Source organism: Haematobia irritans, chromosome 3 (genome assembly GCF_050003625.1).
Source record: "Haematobia irritans isolate KBUSLIRL chromosome 3, ASM5000362v1, whole genome shotgun sequence".
In the NCBI taxonomy this organism is placed as follows: domain Eukaryota; kingdom Metazoa; phylum Arthropoda; class Insecta; order Diptera; family Muscidae; genus Haematobia; species Haematobia irritans.
This window is the reverse complement of record NC_134399.1, coordinates 131,336,991-131,353,054: the sequence shown is the minus strand read 5'-3', so window position 1 is coordinate 131,353,054 and position 16,064 is coordinate 131,336,991. Positions and strand designations below refer to the sequence as shown.

The window sequence follows — 16,064 nt, the reverse complement described above, 5'->3', positions numbered from 1 at the left end:
TAGTTTCAAATAAGTTTTCTTTTTATTTCGCCCATTTTTGTTGTCTTAAGGTGTTTTACTAAAAGCTTCCTTATTGAGCTAGGGCATTAGAGGGTTAATACTAAAATAATCATCTCTGTAATCATACGGTCATACCATGTGTTTCATGCGACCCACATATGTTTCAAATTGTTTGAATCAAGCATCCACTTCATACACAATTCACCACCATTGCTTGAAATTCTCCATTGCCGTTAAAAGTAAACCGGATGAAAAGAGACAGCTATACATCCGTTGTACAAATGAGAGATTAAGAGAGAGAGAGAGGAACATTCGTTTCACTCCGTATCCATTTGCACCCCCAACCGATGTGAGAGGAAAACTAAGGAGGCGTAACTAACTTGAATGTGCTACCTGATGCTCTAAAAATACAAAGCCAACAAAGAAATGGTGGAGATTATTGTTGTCCATGCCTATTAACTTAGCGTCGGCATTTTCATTTGTATAAAAGAAATGGCGGGAAAATGTTTAATAGTTTCATTGCCTGTTAGTGGTAACATATAACGTGTTTTCTGCTTTGGTTCGTTTTATGTCGCCATTTTTTTGTAATTTTACGTTGTTACCATAAATGAACTAGGTAGACATATAAAATTTGCCTGAATTTGATTATATATTGTTTTACTTGTAGTTAAAAGATATTTCAATGGTGATAATGGTGACAAGCATTGGCGTAGTTAGGGCTTGTCACCCCCAGAATATTTATCGAAAAAAATTTTTTTAGTTGCCATAACTTTGAATTCGACGTTTATTATAATGTACACTAGATAGGGTCACGGCCTAAAGGAAAAAAATAAGTTGATGCGGTCACCCCCCAGTTTTGTAGCATATTCGAAGACAATTTCAGAACACCAAAAAAATTTTTTTTCGTGCACCCGACGACCCCCCGAAATACAATTTATTGTGCTGTGTCATCATTTGAAGTCCGATCGAAAAGAAACGCATATCGTTGTTTGTGGTTGATCAGTAGGCTCTCAAATTGTTCTAGCAAAAACACATGCACTTTGCATAACGCAGAAAATGCCGTAGTGCAAACAACGAGTATGTATACAAAGGTACCGTTAGAAATTTACAGATAAACAGGTTTTGTGTTCTAAATGCCTTATAAATTAATTTCGTAGATATGAATAACGATGTGCATGTGGTTCGATCGGACATCATGACAACACATCAAAAACTATTTGGTGGTGTGTAGGGTGACCAATTGACTTTTTAAAATCTCTGTAACTTTTTTGTTTATGAATATATGTTAATACTTCAAAAGCAAAAGTTGCATATTTTGTTAAGATCTTTATAATGGTTATAAGAAATGGGCATTATAGGGGTATACGAAGCGAAATAAAAATATTAAAAATCAAATTTGACGTCGGAGTCAAAAATGACCAATGCACGAAATATAGCCCCTGATCAACCACGAACAACGATATGTGTTTCTTTTCGATCGGACTTCAAATGACGACACAGCACAATAAATTGTATTTCGGGGGGTCGTAGGGTGCACGAAAAATAAAAGTTTTGGTGTTCTGAAATTGTCTTCGAATATGCTACAAAACTGGGGGGTGACCGCATAAACTTTTTTTCGTGACCCTATCTAATGTACACTCAGGAAAAAGTGACCCCTTCTTTAAGTTAAAATAAACTCATTGTGAAGAAAGTTGAACTTCGTATAGCGCCATTTTTATTTGTTTGAACGATGTGATTTTCGTAGAAATTACACCGAAAGAATTCTCTTCGTTAATTTTACGAAGAATTCTTCATTAACTATTCTTCCTGAATTCTTCATTAAAATAACGAAATTTTCATTCATTTTCGTAAATTTTACGAAAAACATTTTACGAATATACGAAACTTCTACGAAACATTCTACATTAACTTTTCTTCGTAAAAAGTTCGTACTTTTAACGAAACTTTCTTCACATTTCATGAATTTTGTGAAGAAGTTTTTACGAATATTTTACGAAACATTCTGCGTTAAAATTTCTTCATAAAAAGTACGAAACATTTTCTTTGAAATAACGAAGAAGTTTCATTGAAGTTGTAAAATTTCCGTTCGCGGCATTAAATTGTCTTTTTTTTTCTTCTATTTTTTTATGCAAGTCTATGCTACTTCTCATTTGGGTGATAGCGTGCTATGAATAAAAGTGAAGCAATAAAACTAAAAATTATTCAAAAACTTAAGATGTAAAGAAGTGATGTCATTTTTCACACTTGCAACTACAACCAAATGCACTTTCGACTATAATTTTTTTTTTAAAGTTCGAACATTTTTCAGAAAAAAGTACGAAATTTTTTCATAAAAGTACGAACATATTTCATAAAAACTACGAAAATTTTTCATAAAAAGTACGAAACATTTTCATAAAAAGAACGAAATTGTTTCATAAAAAGTACGAAGATTTTTCATAAAAAGTACGAAGATTCTTCATAAAAAGTACGAATTTTTTTCTTACAAACTACGAAAATTTTGGAAGAACTTTTCTTCGTAAAAAGTACGAAATATTTCGTACTTTTAATGAAAAGTTTCTTTGGTTGTAAAACAATGACAAATTTCGTACTTTTAACGAAATTTTTCGTTCTTTTTACGAAGAAAATTCTTTCGGTGTATTCCACTATTTCCAATTTCCATGTAATGTTATCAACTGTAAACCGCATTTTTCTTCTTCTTGTACCTTTCACTTTTAATAAGTTGCTGCCTAACGATTTTGTCCTCCTTTTACAATTTCAATACCTACAAATATAAAAAATCATAAACTAATTTTTTCACAAAAGGTTAGCGTTACTGAATATTATCTGATAATTGAAGACGAATTAAGGGGTTGTTATTCTTCTGGTATTTTCTCACTAATTTGAAATAACAAATATTTTATTTGTTATTTATTATATTATTTTACCAAATTATTTTTTAACTACACGCAAAGAAAAAAACGTTTGGAAAACGTGTACCGAAAACGTTTTTCTTTTGTTGGAGTTTTTTGAATTGCTTCGAAAATTTTAAACTTTTATCACCAAAAAAAATTCGTTTGTTACAAAATTTTTATTTTTTCAATAAAAAAAGTTATTTTTGAAACAACAACACAGTCCATTTCGTTTATATCAAACACTGTTCTTTTCTGACTTTAGGTCTTTAATAAGACACATTTTACAGTTCAAAATTTAATATACTCCAAGGTAATGTTGAACATTTTTTCGGAATCTTCCGAACATATCTGGAATATATGTAAAAAAAAAACAAAAAAAAAAATACTTTGGTCGAAGCAGGGATCGAACCCACGACCCTTGGCATGCAAGTCGGACGTAGCAACCACTGCTCCACGGTGCCAAACTAAATGTTTGTTTCTGTTAAATAAACTTTGTTTGTTCGGTTCGTGGGCGCCGCAAGCTATGCTATATAAATATAACTTATATGGATATTTATCTATTGATGACCATATCAGGTACATAGCTCAGTGGTTAGTGTGTTGGCTTACAAAGTGCATGGTCCGCGGTTCGATTCTCCGTCCAGGCGAAAGGTAAAAAAAATTTTAAAATTTATAAAATCGTATAATTTCTTCTACATTGTTGGTATTACAAGAAAATGTGTTAAGAACTAAAAACCTTGGTGGATGTGAGGAAGATGTGAGGGAAAATGCTATTAGCAAGAAAACAATGTTTTTTTGAGTTTGTCTTTATGAAATTGTTTTTACATCCTGGAAAAGAATAAACGTTTATCACAAAAAGTATATACTTTTCTTCCAAATACACTTCCTTACAGCGAAAAGCAAATCAGAAACGAACTTTGTTTGTCTAAAATTTCGTTTGGGAGGAAAGAATTATTTTTTTGCGTGTATCATTCCGTATATCATAACAACACGATTCCAATTAAAAAAATAACCCACGCGCAAACATATCGATTACAGGCAGATGAAAGAAATATTAGAAAATTTCCTATATTCTAACAAGTGTGTTTCCTTAAGTTTTGAAAGGATTGAATACTTCTTAGTACGAATGAACTAAAATATTTTTCTATGCCAAGTGTTATTCGTATGTATGATAAGCTTTCTACAATAAAGGAAGTCAGAATTATCATTGTATAGGAAATTTTACTAAATTTGAGGAAACTTGGGTTTATTTTTACGAATGCTTTGTTATCAGTGAATAAAATTTTCTTGTTCAGTAGTGAATTCTTATACCCAGCGAAGAAAACAGTATTAGTAAAATTCCATGCCTTAGGATTTTTTTTTACTGAAACAAGTAAATTTTATTAGTTCACACAAAAATTATCTTAAGGGAAATAAAATGGCTAAACTAAATTGATGAAATTTTTTAGTTTAGAAGACACTTTTTTCTGGGTGTATATAACATTATATATGTGAAATCCTTTATTTATGTTACACAATACAAAAATTCCAAACAAAAAGTCACTTATCCCAGCCGAATGTACTCGATGAGAGGAGAAAAGTAATTTATGGATTCTGGTGCACTGAAAAAACAGTGAACCCACCAGGAAGAAAACTTTTGATTAATTTTGGAAAATTTTGAATATTTTTAGAAATTTTTAACTAAACAATATTATAAGCGCTGGCATCACGCTGATATCACAAAAATAAGTAAATATTTTTCGACAAATTCAAGAAAAGTTGTTAGACATAAATAACTTTTTACACATATTAAAGAAAATTTTGTAGTTTGAAGGAAAAAATTGGAGTTCAAAATTGCAAGAATGTCTTTAGTGACATACGAAGTTCATGATGGACGCATTTGTAGTAAAATTTACAAATTTGAAGAAATAATGAACTATTTTATGACAAATACGAATTTAGTAAATCTCTATCCTTAACTTGTGTATAATTTTTTCCCGTCTTTTAGTTAATTTAACTAACGTACGCAAAAAATTATTAGAGTAAATGAAACTTTCACCAAATATAATAAGTTCATGAACTAAAATATAGTTAAATTGGCTTTATTTAAATAGTGAGTTCACTTTTTTTTGAGTGTGGAATCCATTACTTTCGACTGCACACAAAAAAATTATTTTGTGGTTCAACCACGAAATTAATTGATCCAATTAATTTTTTAATTGAAATGTCTTCAATTGCAGAAATGATAATATCAATTAAAAAAATTAATCGAACGTCAATTAAAAAATTAATTGATCCAATTTAAAGGTTAATTGATACTATTAATTTTTGTGATTGATTTTTATTTCAATTAAAAAAATTTTTGAATCAATTAATTTTTTAATTGAATATTTTTTAAAACTCAATTAAGACTTTAATTGGAAAAAATTTTGTCAATTTTTTTTCTGTATGGGATAAGTGATTTTTTGTTTGCGTCGCTGTGTTATTTATACCGTATAAAATCTAAAATTTTTATAGAATGGAAGAAAAAGTTTAAAATTTAATATACCTGGGTTTGTGAGTCGAAATAATATTCAGATATGTAAATGCATTAAATGTTAACAGGTTGGCTGATAAGTCCCCGATCTGACACATAGATTGCGTCGCTAGTATTAAATGCATATTATTTTTATATAGTACCAACCTTCAAATGATTCGTGTCAAAATTTGACGTCTGTATGTCAATTAGTTTGTGAGATAGAGCGTCTTTTGTGAAGCAACTTTTGTTATTGTGAAAAAGATGGAAAAAAGGAATTTCGTGTTTTGATAAAATACTGTTTTCTGAAGGGAAAAATACGGTGGAAGCAAAAACTTGGATTGATAATGAGTTTCCGGATTCTGCCCCAGGGAAATCAACAATAATTGATTGGTATGCAAAATTCAAGCGTGGTGAAATGTGCACGGAGGACGGTGAACGCAGTGGACGCCCGAAAGAGGTGGTTACCGACGAAAACATCAAAAAAATCCACAAAATGATTTTGAATGACCGTAAAATGAAGTTGATGGAGATAGCAGAGGCTTAAAAGATATCAAAGGAACGTGTTGGTCATATCATTCATCAATATTTGGATATGCGGAAGCTCTGTGCAAAATGGGTGCCGCGCGAGCTCACAACGTGTTGATGATTCTGAGCGGTGTTTGCAGCTGTTAACTCGTAATACACCCGAGTTTTTCCGTCGATATGTGACAATAGATGAAACATGGCTCCATCACTACACTCCTGAGTCCAATCGACAGTCGGCTGAGTGGACAGCGACCGGTGAACCGTCTCCGAAGCGTGGAAAGACTCAAAAGTCCGCTGGCAAAGTAATGGCCTCTGTTTTTTGGGATGCGCATGGAATAATTTTTATTGATTATCTTGAGAAGGGAAAAACCATCAAAACGGCCCCATATGAAGAAGAAAAAAGTGTTGTTCCACCAAGATAACGCACCGTGCCACAAGTCATTGAAAACGATGGCAAATATACATGAATTGGGCTTCGAATTGCTTCCCCACCCACCGTATTCTCCAGATTTGGCCCCCAGCCACTTTTTCTTGTTCTCAGACCTCAAAAGGATGCTCGCAGGGAAAAAATTTGGCTGCAATGAAGAGGTGATCGCCGAAACTGAGGCCTATTTTGAGGCAAAAACGAAGGAGTACTATCAAAATGGTATCAAAAAATTGGAAGGTCGTTATAATCGTTGTATCGCTCTTGAAGGGAACTATGTTGAATAATAAAAACGAATTTTGACAAAAAAAATGTGTTTTTCTTTGTTAGACCGGGGACTTATCAGCCAACCTCTTATGTTTTTCTGATTTCGACAAAAATGGTCAAAATACCAACATTTTCCTTGTTAAATCGCCACTGCTTAGTCGAAAAGTTGTAAAAATGACTCTAATTTTCCTAAACTTCTAATACATATATATCGAGCGATAAATCATAAATAAACTTTTGCGAAGTATCCTTAAAATTGCTTCAGATTTAAATGTTTCCCATATTTATTTACTAACATTGTGTTCCATCCTAGTACATTAGCCGACTTAAATTTTGAGTCTATAGATTTTGTAGAAGTCTATCAAATTCTGTCCAGATCGAGTGATATTTAAGTGTATGTCTTTGGGACAAACCTTTATATATAGCCCCAACACATTTGACGGATGTGATATGGTATCGAAAATTTAGATCTACAATGTGGTGCAGAGTATAATATAGTCGGCCCCGCCCGACTTTAGACTTTCCTTACTTGTTTTTTTTTATTACAACTGCGTTCAACTCATTAAGCAATGTCTCTATAATACATTTTGTTATATAAATTATTAATAAAATTAAAAAAAAAAAAAAAAGTTGACAATCTATAGAAATAAAATTTTGACAAAATTTTCGAAAGAAATAAAATTTTGACAAAATTTTCTATAGAAATAAAATTTGAAAAAATTTTCTATAGAAATACAATTTTGACAAAATGTTCTATAGAAGTAAAATTTTGACAAAATTTTCTATAGAAAAAAAAATTTGAAAATATTTTCTATAGAAATAAAATTTTGACAAAATTTTCAATAGAAATAAAATTTTCACAAAATTTTCAATAGAAATAAAACTTTCAAAAAAATTTCATAGAAATAATATTTTCACAAAATTTTCTGTAGAAATAAAATTTTGACAAAATTTTCTATAGAAATAAAATTTTGACAACATTTTCAATAGAAATAAAATGTTGACAAAATTTTCTATAGAAATAAAATGTTGACAAAATTTTCTATAGAAATAAAATTTTGACAAAATTTTCTATAGAAATAAAATTTTGACAAAATTATCTTAAGAAATAAAATTTTGTCAAAATTTGATTTCTATAGAAAATTTTGTCAAAATTTTATTTCTGTAGAAAATTTTGTCCAAATTTTATTTCTGTAGAAAATTTATAATTGTTACACCCAAAGATGTGAAAAACAGTCTTTTTCGTCCGTGTAGTACTAAAATTTTAACAAAATTTCCTATAGGAACAACATTTTCGAAAGAAATAAAATTTTGCAAAATAATATTTTGGTAGTTTTTGGAAAAAAATTCTGTAATATTTGGTAGATTATTTTTGACTCTAGTGGCAACCGTGGTAGCAACCTGAAATTGGTTGCAATATAAATATCCCTTGATTTGAAAATGTGTCAAATTTAAATTTTCACCAACAAAGCAGAACATTTATTTTTATACCCTCCACCCTAGGATGGAGGGTATATTAACTTTGTCATTCCGTTTGTAACATATCGAAATATTGTTCTAGGTTAGGTTAGGTGGCAGCCCGATGTATCAGGCTCACTTAGACTATTCAGTCCATTGTGATACCAAATTGGTGAACTTCTCTCTTATCACTGAGTGCTGCCCGATTACATGTTAATCTCAATGACAAGGGACCTCCTTTTTATAGCCGAGTCCGAACGGCGTTCCACATTGCAGTGAAACCACTTAGAGAAGCTTTGAAACCCTCAGAAATGCCACCAGCATTACTGAGGTGGCATAATCCACCTCTGGAAAACTTTGTGGTGTTCAGTCGAAGCAGGAATCGAATCCACGACCTTGTGTATGCAAGGCGGGCATGCTAACCATTGCACCACGGTAGCTCCCAAATATTGCGTTAAGACCCCACACGCAGAGAAGGAATATGATCACCCAAACCATGTTCCAAGAGCAAAATGTTACTTTTTCACGGAAAACATGTTGCATGTTTGTCGAAACCATGTTCTTTTCTCGGAAATTATGTATCTGATTTCGGAAAGCATGTTATGTTTGACGAGAAAAGAATATTTTTACGTCAAAAATGCTACATGGTCGCTGTAAAAAAGTAACATGGTGCTCTTGAAACATGTTTGAGGTGATTATATTCCTTCTCTGGGTGCATAAAGTATATATATATTGTGGGTCGTGGTGAAATTCTGAGTCGATCTAAGCATGTCCGTCCGTCTGTTGAAATCACGCTAACTTCCGAACGAAACAAGCTATCGACATGAAACTTGGCACAAGTAGTTGTTATTGATGTAGGTCGGATGATATCACAAATGGGCCATATCGGTTCACTTTTACGTATAGCCCCATATAAACGGACCCCCAGATTTGGCTTTCATAGCCTCTCAGGAAAGCATATTTCATCCAATTCGGCTGAAATTTGGTACATGGTGTTGGTATATGGTATACAACAACCATGCAAAAATTTGTCGACATCGGTCCATAATTATATAAAGCCCCATATAAACCGATCCCCAGATTTGGCTTGCGGAGCCTCTAAGAGAAACATACTTCATCCGATCTGGCTGAAATTCGGTACATGGTATAAGTATATGGATTCCAACAACTAAGCAAAAATTGGTCCACATCGGTCCATAATTGCATATAGCCCCCATATAAACCGATCCCTTGATTTAGCTTGCGGAGCCTCAAAGAAAAGCCAATTTCATATGATTAGGCTGAAATTTGGTACATGGTGTTAGTATATAGTCTCTAACAACCATGCAAAAATTGGTCCATATCGGTCCATAATTATATAGAGCCCCCATATAAACCTATCCCCAGATTTGGCGTGTGGAACCTCTAAGAGAAGCAAATTGCATCCGATCCGGCTGAAATTTGGTACATGGTGTGAGTATATGGTCTTTATCAACTATGCAAAAATTGATCCACATCGGTCCATAATTATATATAGCCCCCATATAAACGGACCCCCAAATTTGGCTTGCAGACCCTCTAAGAGAAGCAAATTTCATCCGATCCGGCTGAAATTTGGTACATGGTGTCAGTATATGGTCTTTAACAAACATGCAAAAATTGGTCCATATCGGTCCATAATTACATATAGCCCCCATATAAACCGATCCCCAGAGTTGGCTTGCGGACCCTCTAAGAGAAGAAAATTTCATCCGATTCGGCTGAAATTTGGTACATGGTGTTAGTATATGGTCGGGAGCCACCGTGGTGCAATGGTTAGCATGCCCGCCTTGCATACACAAGGTCGTGGGTTCGATTCCTGCTTCGACCGAACACCAAAAAGTTTTTCAGCGGTGGATTATCCCACCTCAGTAATGCTGGTGACATTTCTGAGGGTTTCAAAGCTTCTCTAGGTGGTTTCACTACAATGTGGAACGCCGTTCGGACTCGGCTATAAAAAGGAGGTCCCTTGTCATTGAGCTTAACATGGAATCGGGCAGCACTCAGTGATGAGAGAAAAGTTCACCAATGTGGTATCACAATGGACTGAATAGTCTAAGTGAGCCTGATACGTCGGGCCACCTAACCTTACCTAGTATATTGTCTCTAACAATTATGCAAAAATTGGTCCACATCGGTCCATAATTACATATAGCCCCCATATAAACCGATCCCCAGATTTGGCTTGCGGAGCCTCTAAGAGAAGCAAATTTCATCCGATCCGGCTGAAATTCGGTACATGGTGTGAGCCATGCAAAAATTGGTCCAAATCGGTGCATAACTATATATAGCACCCAAATAAACCGATCACCATATTTGACCTCTGGAGCCTCTTGGAAGACCAAAATTCATCTGTTTCAGTTGTTATTTGGTACGTGGTGTTAATATATGGCCTCAAACACCCACGCAAAAATTGGTCGAAATCGGTCCATAATTATATATAGCTCCCATATAAACCGATCTCCAGATTTGACCTCCGGAGCCCCTTGGAAGAGCAAAATTCATCCGATTCGGTTGAAATTTGGTACGTGATGTTAGTATATGGTATCCAACGACCATGCAGGAATTGGTTCATATCAGTCCATCATTATATATAACCACCATATAAACCGATCCCCAGGTTTGATCTCCGGTGCCTTTTGGAGAAGCAAAATTCATCCGATCTGGTTGAAATTTGGTACGTGGTGGTAGTATATGATATTTAACAACCATGCCAAAAGTGGTCCATATCAGTCCATAATCATATATAGCCCCCATATAAACCGATCCCTAGATTTGCTTTTGGAGCCTCTTTGTACATTGTGCTAGTATATGGCCGTTAACAACCATGCCTAACCAGGTCCATATCGGTCTATAGTTATATATAGCCCTCAGATAAATCGATCCCCAATCACACAAAAATTGGTCCATATCAAGTTCATAATTGTATATAGCCCCCATATAAGCCACCCCCATATTTCACCCCCAACGTACCGTGCAAAAGTCCCTATCGATTCGTAATTATTTGTAGACTTACCTACACATACCTTTTTTGTCTAATATATACCACCACGTATGGACTAACTCACAATTTAGAAAACGATTTAAGATACCACAACCCAAGTAATTCGATTGTGGATGACAGTCTTTCGTAGAAGTTTCTACGCTATCCATGGTGGAGGGTACATAAGATTCGGCCTCACCGAACCTACGGCCATATATACTTGTTTCATTTCATATATTCAGTCAAGAACTGAATATATACGAATTTAAACGACCTTTGTTTTGTCTTTTCCTTTCCATCGGCCACAACTCAAGTAATTAAATTGTGGATGACCGTCTTTAGTAGAAGTTTCTGCGCAATCCATGGTGGAGGGTACATAAGATTCGGTCTGGCCGAACTTACGGCCGTAACAGGTTGGCTGATAATTCCCCGATCTAACAAAGAAAAACACATTTTTTGTCAAAATTCGTTTTTATTATTCAACATAGTTCCCTTCAAGAGCGATACAACGATTATAACGAACTTCCAATTGTTTGATACCATTTTGGTAGTACTCCTTCGGTTTTGCCTCAAAATAGGCCTCAGTTTCGGCGATCACCTCGTCATTGCAGCCAAATTTTTTCCCTGCGAACATCCTTTTGAGGTCTGAGAACAAGAAAAAGTCGCTGGGGGCCAGATCTGGAGAATACGGTGGGTGGGGAAGCAATTCGAAGCCCAATTCATGAATTTTTGCCATCGTTCTCAATGACTTGTGGCACGGTGCGTTGTCTTGGTGGAACAATAACGCTCCAATAACGCCATATAATAGTCACTGTTGATGATTTTTCCCTTCTCAAGATAATCGATAAAAATTATTCCATGCGCATCCCAAAAAACAGAGGCCATTACTTTGCCAGCGGACTTTTGAGTCTTTCCACGCTTCGGAGACGGTTCACCGGTGACTGTCCACTCAGCTGACTGTCGATTGGACTCAGGAGTGTAGTGATGGAGCCATGTTTCATCCATTGTCACATATCGACGGAAAAACTCGGGTGTATTATGAGTTAACAGCTGCAAACATCGCTCAGAATCATCAACACGTTGTTGTTTTTGGTCAAATGTGAGCTCGCGCGGCACCCATTTTGCACAGAGCTTCCGCATATCCAAATATTGATGAATGATATGACCAACACGTTCCTTTGATATCTTTAAGGCCTCTGCTATCTCGATCAACTTCATTTTACGGTCATTCAAAATCATTTTGTGGATTTTTTTGATGTTTTCGTCGGTAACCACCTCTTTTGGGCGTCCACTGCGTTCCTCGTCCTCCGTGCTCATTTCACCACGCTTGAATTTTGCATACCAATCAATTATTGTTGATTTCCATGGGGCAGAGTCCGGAAACTCATTATCAAGCCAAGTTTTTGCTTCCACCGTATTTTTTCCCTTCAGAAAACAGTATTTTATCAAAACACGAAATTCCTTTTTTTTTCACAAGAACAAAAGTTGCTTCACAACAGACGCGCTATCTCAAAAACTAATTGACTTACAGATGTCAAATTTTGACACGAATCATTTGAAGGTTGGTACTATATAAAAATAATATGCATTTAATACTAGCGACGTCATCTATGTGTCAGACCGGGGACTTATCAGCCAACCTGTTATATGCTTGTGTCATACTAACCTCTAAAATTGGATGAAAAACTCAAAAGATTTGGTAGATTTTTGGTAAATTTTCTTATTCAAATTTTGGTAGATTATTTATGGCAGATTGATTTGGTAGATTATTATAAATAATTTATAGGAAGTAAAACAACAACAAAACATAACCTAACCTAAGATTTGTAAGTTTTTTTACAACCTAACAGTAGGGTTAAGAAAGTGATTGAAAAAATAATTGATCCAATTAATTTTTTCATAGAAATTGCTTCAATTAAAAAAAAAAACAAGTATGTAAAGTAAAAAGTCGGGCGGGGCCGACTATATCATACCATAACCGCCCCTACTGTATTAGCAAACATAAGCATTTGTGGGGTAGCATTGTTGTAGGTTTTGAGCTATACTTGATTTAACACCTCCAGAGTTAGAATGCCAATAATATTAGGTCCATTATTAAAAAAAGAGGAAATCGTCAAAAATTTTAATTGAGATAATTAATATTTTAGTTAAAAAAGTGTAAAATTTTCAATCATTTTCTTAATAGAAATTTTATTGGATTAAAGAGTTAATTGAATCAATTCATTTTTTAATTGATTGTGTTTTCAACTTCAATCCAATTTTTAATTGGAAATATTTTGATAATTTGATAATAGGGCTGTTTTTTAGCACTGGATGCAACATTTGTATGGGCTATCCGGAACATCGTTACACTGGTGTTCTCTCCACCAGAACAACTCATCAGTGCTAGTCTAGCCGATGTTGCCAGATTGTATTTTTATAAAGTGACGCTTCTTTAATTCACAATAGCAATTTATTGTGACTAATTTATCGAAAAACATGAAATTCAAAGTGGTACAGTGTCATAAATAATCGCAGCAGTAAATATTTATTACTATTTGAGCATTTCATACATTAAAAATGCAAGATTTCACTTCTTTTCCGTGATTGTTTTTAAAGCTGGGGGGTTACTCTGTATTGCGATGCGTAAGAAAAATTGTCGCGAATCGAGTAATTGGTACTCAGTAATTCGTTTTCGTATCTACCTTGCGCATCTAGTTTTCGCAAATCTGGCATCACCGCACTCTATAATGCGAAAGCGTATGTCAAACTCGTTCGTTGATCGCAAAAATCGTGCGCAAACAAAATAGCAATCGCAAAGTAACAAATATGTAAGTAAGCACAATTAAATTTTTATATTTGTATCTAAATTGTTTATTGTTTTAGGGAAAAACCAAAAAAGTTACAGACACAGCAACGTCAGTTCCAAACTTTGGTAGACTTTATGGTCTCTTCCGCAGTTACCTCAAATTGTATGTGCTTGGGACAAAGTATTCGTTCAATCACCTCGCAAACTTCTTTTAAGCAGCGCGACATAGATTGCTCTGATAGTCCTAAAAGATGGTCTTGGCCGATTTGTAGATAACCACCTTGTCCAAGCAATTTCAAAGCAGCGGCCACTTTTATTGGAGTTGGAATGGCTGTGGATTTATTTGGAACGACGAGGTCGTCTTTAATAGCGTTTAATACATACATAAACGCATCTTTATTAAGACGAAATCTATAAAAATGAAATATTCGAAAACGTTTGTCACATAATTTGAGTTTCCATTTTCTTACCCGTGGTCACTTAGGGAGAGTATATTTGACCGATCTCGCAAAATTCTTCTTGTAATTCGTTCATGTTAATTTTCTTCAAACCATAACGCTATCGAATCCATAATTATTACTTTTTTGTTATAAACGATTAGCAAGTTTTAAAAGAACACGCACCGAACGGAAGATTGTTTAAAATGTTTTTATTTACAATTTTTTGACATTTCTTTTTATCATTTTCGTTATTGTTTACATTGTGCAGCCATCGTTGTCATATTTTCGCTTTATTTTGCTAAAGCGTTACCATATTTTCAGTTTACTTTGCGAAAGCGTTTGCGCAAGTGATACAGAGTACCGAATTGTACTCTTAACGCATTTAACTATCGCATCGCATTTGCTTTCGTATCGCAATACAGAGTAACCCCCCTGATGATAGTGTTGCATATTTTTTGGAGATGTCCTGGATAAACGAGTACTCTGTTTTCTCCAGTGCTAAAAGAAAACAGCCCTAATATTGTTTGCTGTCTAATACCTCATTCACATTACACTTCCAAAATCTACGATAACTAGATTTCAACTGTCATTTGCCTTATAAAAAAGGGATTTCAAATCTACTTTTAGTAGATTTCGAGCCTAATGTGAATGAGCTATAACTATTTTCAATTATAGATTTGTTTTGTTTTTTGACCAATTTTTATAATATTTTTATATTCGGCTACTTTGGCTTTTTTGGTCTACTATTTAAACAATTAAAATGCTAGTTTTACTTCATTTTTTTCCATCCTGACGTTTCGTTGACTTGTTTCCAACTTTTTCAAAGGATATTGTTTATTTGAAGAACTAACAACGAAAATTAAAACAATTTACTTTAATAATAATATCTTTAACTTTCCACAACATAAACAATAATTACATTTAGTTGTTGAAAACACAAATAACTGTCCCCGGTCTGACATATAGATGGCGTTGCTAGTATTAAATGCATATTATTTTTATATAGTACCAACTTTCAAATGATTCGTGTCAAAATTTGACGTCTGTAAGTCAATTAATTTGTGAGATAGAGCGTCTTTTGTGAAGCAACTTTTGTTATTGTGAAAAAAATGGAAAAAAAGGAATTTCGTGTTTTGATAAAATACTGTTTTCTGAAGGGAAAAAATACGGTGGAAGCAAAAACTTGGCTTGATAATGAGTTTCCGGACTCTGCCCCAGGGAAATCAACAATAATTGATTGGTATGCAAAATTCAAGCGTGGTGAAATGAGCACGGAGGACGGTGAACGCAGTGGACGCCCGAAAGTGGTGGTTACCGACGAAAACATCAAAAAAATCCACAAAATGATTTTGAATGACTAAAATGAAGTTGATCGAGATAGTAGAGGCCTTAAAGATATCAAAGGAAAGTGTTGGTCATATCATTCATCAATATTTGGATATGCGGAAGCTCTGTGCAAAATGGGTGCCGCGCGAGCTCACATTTGACCCAAAAACAACAACGATGATTCTGAGCGGTGTTTGCAGCATAAGCGTAGTAAGGCCTCTGGGGTGAGGGCTTAGCCCCCTCCAGAAAAAAATTAGCCCCCCCCCCTAGAATGTGAAAACCTATATATGATTTTCCATTATATATTGTTACTGTAGTATAGATAGAGGGGCTACAGCCCCCTGGTTAAAAATGTCTAGATACGGCAATGGTTAGCAGCTGTTAACTCGTAATACACCCGAGTTTTTCCGTCGACAGTGACCGGTGAACCGTCTCCGAAGCGTG

The 16,064-nt window shown here is 34.4% G+C and overlaps 2 long non-coding RNA genes across 2 annotated transcripts; one reads left to right on the top strand and one right to left on the bottom strand.

The window, feature by feature from the left end:
• The first annotated feature begins 13,666 nt into the window (after positions 1 to 13,666).
• Positions 13,667 to 14,303, top strand: LOC142230680 (uncharacterized). Its single transcript, XR_012720772.1, has 2 exons — positions 13,667 to 13,876; positions 13,932 to 14,303. It is a non-coding gene; the product is annotated as an uncharacterized LOC142230680 (long non-coding RNA).
• On the bottom strand, positions 13,896 to 14,725 carry LOC142230681 (uncharacterized). The gene is made up of 2 exons (XR_012720773.1): positions 14,325 to 14,725; positions 13,896 to 14,265 (listed from the first exon to the last, which is right to left on the bottom strand). It is a non-coding gene; the product is annotated as an uncharacterized LOC142230681 (long non-coding RNA).
• Positions 14,726 to 16,064: the final 1,339 nt, after the last annotated feature.